Below are 6,822 nucleotides of genomic sequence, written 5' to 3'. Positions count from 1 at the left end.
TCTTTATGCGTGGTGGAACCCGCATTCGATCCCCGGGGCGGAACAGTAAAGGAACGAAATAGGTCAAAGTTTGCACAGAAGTAGATCCATTCATCTAGTATTCCTCTCTCTCTCTCTCTCTCTCTCTCTCTCTCTCTCTCTCTCTCTCTCTCTCTCTCTCTCTCTCACACACACACACACACACTGGGCGTGTGTTAATGTAAATATGTGCAGTATTTTGTAATCCAGTATTCCCGTTTGCAATTTATTTACTGTAAATTATTCCTCCCTCTCAAAAGTATGAATAACGTTGTCCAACACTCCTACACGCTTCATATTTTCATTTTCATTGCAGATTGAAAACCACTGCTTATTTATTTTCTGGATTGAAGAGTTATCCCGGGGCTGACGGAACGTTTGGTCGTCATTTGTGACTTTTATGCTTCTTTTCATTACTGTGACTCCGGTCGTTTTTCCAAACTTCGTAATTATTTAAACAAAGGGTTTATGAAATGGTTTGCTATCCTCGGCGTTATCTAAAAACTGTATGTTTTCAGAAATAAATCAATCAGTGAAGTTTTGTCGGAAACTTCAACATTTGCAATTAACCTAATTATAAACTTTTTAAAAAACTGTAATTTAATTGACAAAATATAAAAGAAAACAATACAAGTAAAAACAAATCCTTCGGGCCAGCTCTGTGAGAGCAGATAATCAGCTCAGTGGTCTGGTAAAACTATTTTAATAATAATAGTATACGTTCATTATACTTATTGTCGTGCGCCTTGTAAAGATATTTCCGAATTTTTGTGTCGTTTCTCCGTTAATATGGATGTTTGCGCGTCAACGCTGTTATTTCTAAAGTATTTTTAGGTCCATGAGCATTCTGTCATACGTTTGTATAATTAAATCACCATGGTATCACGGCTTGTAACGAAAAATATTTATTTTCGTAGGAATCATTTTATAAATCATTTATAGTTTTTCGTAAGATATTATTATTATTATTATTATTATTATTATTATTATTATTATTATTATTATTATTAATTGGGTTCCCTACTTGAGGGTGACCATAGAGATAAAGTAGTACAATAATTATTGCAAAATTTATCCTTAATTATTTAATTATTAATAACAGTTTTTCTAAAGGAAGGAGGGGAAGAGGACATTTACAAATGGATAGACAGGAGACCACATCAAACCCCTCTCTCTCTGTCTCTCTCTCTCTCTCTCTCTCTCTCTCTCTCTCTGTCTCTCTCTTCTCTTCTCTCTCATTCTTTTCCCTGCTTTATGGTCATTGGCTGTTTATTTGGGTCCTCGATGGGTCCTCCTTTCTTTCATCCAATTTTATTGTCTGTTATTTCTGTCTTATTTTCTCCCTGCTGTGTCATTCTGGCTTTATTGGCCGACTTCTGCGTCTCCCTTTTCCTCTTTTTTTTCTTAACCTTTTCCAATAGTGTGTGTTTTTTTTTAGGTTTTGTTCCTTTTTGCATTCTTTTTTGCTTTTTGCTTCAGTTGACTTTTTTTATGCATATTTTTATTTCTTATTTTCTTTCTTTTTCTCTCATCCATTCCTTTCTGAAAATTAAAATTCATCCCTTCTTATTTTTGCTGTTCCAAATTCATTGCCTCCTTTTTTAAAGTATTTTTTATAGGTATATATAATTTTTTTAGAAGTTAGTGGTTTCCCTTGTTTCTTTAGACTGGTTTTTTCATGTCCAGATCCAGGTAACTCATCGTTCAGAATATCTATCTGAAAATTAGGAATTCATCCCTTCTGATATTTTGTCACTTTGTTCCAAATTATGCCTATATATTTTTTAAGTATCTTTTTAGTAGGATTATATACAATTTTAGCTACAAAGTGGTAATTCAATTCACTTGTAGGTAATATATTTTCTGATAGAAGAATGAATTTTTGGTTGATAATAAGTCCACCGTCCCGTGGGGTCATTCGACGGACGAGGAATCAAACTGCTGAATCAAGAGAGGTATAGGTCAAACCCGTCGAACTCAGGTGTTTTGCGTTTGGAGAGAATCCACCCCACCTCTATAAGTTGACCGTGTATATATGACTATTTATCACATCACCGTGATTATATACAATATATATAATATATTATATATAGTAATATATTTTATATATATGATTTTAGTTGATAATAAGTCCACGTCCGTAAATTCGAACCAGCGACGGACAAGGAATCAGGACTTAGCACACTAACCTGTCGAAAGCCACAATTATAGTGAATAAAATCTTATCAGCCCACCCTGTGATGTGATTATCATTATGACTCGTCGACAAGCTACCACGGTCAACATGGCAGGGTAGGTGGATATAGGTACGAAAGCGCAAAAGTTGTGGGTGGGTTGATGGGAGATGAGTATTCACTTATATGTCCGCAACGAGTGCCGATTGCTCCCGTCGCTGGTTTCATACAGACGTTGTAATGCCCCTCTGGTATTTAAGAGACGTTTTCTTTAACTGAAGAACGACAGTAATTGCTCATGAGTCAACATGCGAAAGTTTATCTCATGATTTGAGAGATGGTATTTCACCCTCTCTTTAAGTGTGTCACTGTAGTCTGATTCTAAACCGTCAGCCCACATTGAACTTATTATCCTTTAAAAAATTCCCCTTGGTATAATGCTTGACTATTAGGAACATTTGTAACTTTTCTGATTATATATATGTATATATATATATTTTTATATATATATATATATATATATTTATATATATATTATTATATATATATATATATTATTATATATATTATATATATATATATATATTATATATATATATATGACTTAGGATGTAAGGACTGTCAGATTAGCTACTGTCTGTGTTATTAAAATTTATGTCACTGGATGTTTATTTAATGGCGTTCACAAAAGTTGCTAAATGTTTCCCATATTTGTAATGCCTCTGGTATTATTCTCGAGTTCGGTTTAAGATTTCTTTTTCAATTTTTAATTACCTTCTGAAACAAATAATACCGTTACTTTTCTTCACTATTTGGTTCATTATTATTATTATTATTATTATTATTATTATTATTATTATTATTATTATTATTATTATTATTATTATTATTATTATTATCTCGATGGAGAGACCTCTCCTGAAACAAACTGTTCAGTGAAGTTTATTATTATTGTGTGTGTGTATTTTGTATTATGTATTATTATTATCGCATAACCTTTCCCCGGACTGTCACAGTAAGCACTCAGTTGTTATCGAAGGCCTTTGACATCCATATTTATTATGCTACATGTTATGCAACACGTAATGCGCACTCAAAGCAAGCATCACTAAAGAAGAGACAAAGAGATTGATATTCAGCAGCCTCCTCTGGGCCTTCCTGTCCAGTCCGCCGCTTCGCAATCCACGTCTTGTTTACGGAAACTCCGATTTCATCCGGAATTCAGCGAACTTTGGGCAATCGCCCGGTTTTTTTTTTTTTTTTTTCCCCGTTCCTCCTCAAAAGATGTGACGATACATCCATTCGCCAGTCACTTTGGAAAGGAACTATTTTTTTTCTTTTTTTATTTGTATTTATTTTTTTTAGCGGGTTTGGGAGGGACAAAGGGGGTGGGTTTAGTCAGGTAAGTCCAAAGCATACCTGGACAAGGCTGGAATCTTTATCGCCGCGGCATTCCCCTTGTTTATGCTCACAGGTGTGTGTGTGTTTGTTTGTGTGTGTGTCAACGCTGGAACTGTGTCCCAGGCTCCTGGAATCAGTAAAGGGTTTATTGTACTTTGATGTCGATGCCGAGCTCTCTAGGTAAAGGCCGGGAGGGAGGGAGGGAGGGCCTTCCGCCTTCCTTTATTCGCCTCCGGCTGGCGTATTTACTCCGTCGCTATTCACGTAGGATGCTTTAATGCAATTACAGTCGCCCCGGGAGTATGTTGGGCTGATTAGCCGCGATTGATGACCTTAGTTTTCGGCTGTGCCCCTCCCGTGATTCATGGCCGGTTTGTCAGCTCGTAATGGGCGCCGGGGAAAGGGCGATCCGCGCCCGGATTTCGGGATGTAAGCTTTTATGGAGGAATGGAGGCAATTAGGAATTTTATTGGGACGGGAAACAAATAGCCAGCCGCCTGTCCAGATAAATGGCCGTCACTTTAAACGAGATAAAAATGTATGCGCCCGACTCACTAGCCGGATCAAGGCGAGAGGAGGAATCAGATGGGAAAATGACTCGTGTTTCCTCCGTTCTTTTTCGCGCTTAACGGCTTCGGCTGCGTCGATTTGAATATAAATGCCCGACGGTTTTAAGCCTCCGTATCTTTATTAGAGTTCTGTAAAAAGTGTCTGGACGTGAGTTTTTTTTTTTTTTTTTTTGCTGAGTCAGGTATTTAATTTTTGCCTTATTTTCGTAATATTTTGAGCGTGTAAGTTAAAAACGTGCTTTGCTTAAATTTATGCAAAAGTAAAATATACTTTTATGAAATGATGGAAATGAGACGGGCGCAATATCAAAATTAGCCTGACGACTGGAAAGGAAAGAACCAACAAAAGAAAGAGAGAGAGAGAGAGAGAGAGAGAGAGAGAGAGAGAGAGAGAGAGAGAGACGTAACAGCTCCGGCGACATTATTATGAAATGCTATTCAGAAATCATAAGGTATAGAAGGAATCCTTGTGGTTGCTCACGTTCTGCGAGTTATTTTTGTGACGCCAGTATACTTTTAGATGTGAGTCGGGAGCCACTGTCCGCAAGCATCCCTTAGACCCCAGGTGCAGTGATCTCTTTTGACCTGCTAACCACCTTGCGACTGCATTTTGAACCTCTCCATGCCAACAAATCCAGAAGTCTAGAGAACCATTCTCGTCGACAGTACCAGAAAAGACTTTGAGTTGTTTGTTTGAAATCTTTCAAATGATAATGTTCAGATATTGTAACACCTCAACTTAACGGACCTTAACTTAGCAGGTTTATGTACTTACCAGCTAGCTTCCTTTTTATGATTATTTTTCCCTCTGCTACCATTTTAGACGTGATACGTTTTTAGATATGTCTCTCATATTGAATGTCTAGTGTAAAGTATAGCTTAGTTTAGGTTAGGAACTATGTGGAATTACTGTTATCTGTAAGGTCTCTTCAAAATATTTCAGTCCAGGCTGTAATATAGGGTCTTTGTTACTCAGCGGACTTATCAGAAAGGCCAGACCCAAAAAGTGCCTGTGAAGTTGAGGTTATATTAAGATGTATCCTTGAAATAGGGGTTGTTCTTTTTATCTCGTTGGTCAGTGGGCGTTTAATAGCATTCCTGTTGTGCCGAATGAAACATCAGGGATTATAATAAGAAATATTGACACTAGCTTTTTTCATTATTGAAATGTATTCGTGAACCTGACAAACGTCAAGTCGAATGTGGTTTATAAAGCAGTTGTTTATTGTTATAAGTAGGAAACTGGTTGGGAATGGTATATTTTCTGAAGTGCACTCACGCATTATATATATATATATATATATATATATATATATATATATATATATATATATATATATATATATATATATATAAACTATATATATACACACACATACACACATACATACATACTTTATATGTCTATTTACGTGTGTAGAGAAAGAGAGAGCGTAATTTCAAATTGGTTTTCCTCTCATTCCTCGCGTTCGTGACTCATGTACCCCAAGGGTCTTTCTCCGTATGTATTTTGTCGCCGAACAGAGGCCATCTGCTACGGAATGTGGAATTGCTACCTGGTGAAATGAGTCTCGGTAGCTTGTTTCAGGACGCTTGTTGCATCGTGTGTAATTATCCCCCCCTCCTCCCCCCTTTACGCCCCTCTGTTTCGGACATCAGCTGTCACACATCTGCTGTGTCCGGAGGCTGGACCTTGATCCTCAGAGGAGCTCCTATCGACAAGGTAGGTCCTAATGTCTTCAAGGAGCCTATAGATAGCGCCGGACGCTTCGTCTTTATGACACTTCTTAAACAAGACAGGTCCTCGATTTTTAAAGATTCCTTTGGCAAATCTTGTAGCAGACTGTAAGGACTTTATTATGGCAGAGAAACCGAGATGGGCATGACTACCTGGAACCAACTGGATGTTGGAAGTAAAGTAAAAGATCATGGACTTCTCTCATAAATTAAATTTGGATGATAATCTTCACGAAATATTCTATTACACATGAGTTAAAATTGGTTGGTAATCTTTAAGTGGTTATTTTCTTCATTGTAAGTGGAATAGGTTATCCTTGCTTTCAGCAGGAATAGTTATTTTCATTGGGTGTTTATTATCACTTTGAACAAGGGTGGTTATTCTCACGTTGAGTGGCTTGGTTATCTATACTTCGTGAAGGATTAGCTTCTGTTAGCCGTTATTGGTTGTCCATAATTTGATGTTCATTTGGGTTTAATGTTAAACTTTGGCTGTTACCTTTACATTAAATGAATGAGGCTGATTATCTTTACATGTAATGAAATTAGTTACCCTGACAATAAAAGTTTGTGAGCTCTCTCTCTCTCTCTCTCTCTCTCTCTCTCTCTCTCTCTCTCTCTCTCTCAATACGCCACAGGCTGTGTTGTGGCCTGCCTCTTAATTGCCCTTGAAATCCCAGCGCTTACAAGCTTCTTTATTTTTCTCAAGAGGATTTCAGATGCTGCGGTCTCTTATAAAGAGGGCTGCTGGCTCCCCTTCCTCGAGTCCCCACGTCACTTGGTTTCACTGTCCTCATTTTTTCTGATGTCTTTGAATCTCTCTCTCTCTCTCTCTCTCATACACACACCAAATCTAACCATCTTGTTTGACTCAATCCACGTCTGATTTGTTAGCTCCCAAAGGTTTAAATCTCTCTCTCTCT

This window comes from Macrobrachium rosenbergii, chromosome 55 (assembly GCF_040412425.1).
Source record: "Macrobrachium rosenbergii isolate ZJJX-2024 chromosome 55, ASM4041242v1, whole genome shotgun sequence".
In the NCBI taxonomy this organism is placed as follows: domain Eukaryota; kingdom Metazoa; phylum Arthropoda; class Malacostraca; order Decapoda; family Palaemonidae; genus Macrobrachium; species Macrobrachium rosenbergii.
Note: the sequence above shows the minus strand (reverse complement) of the source record.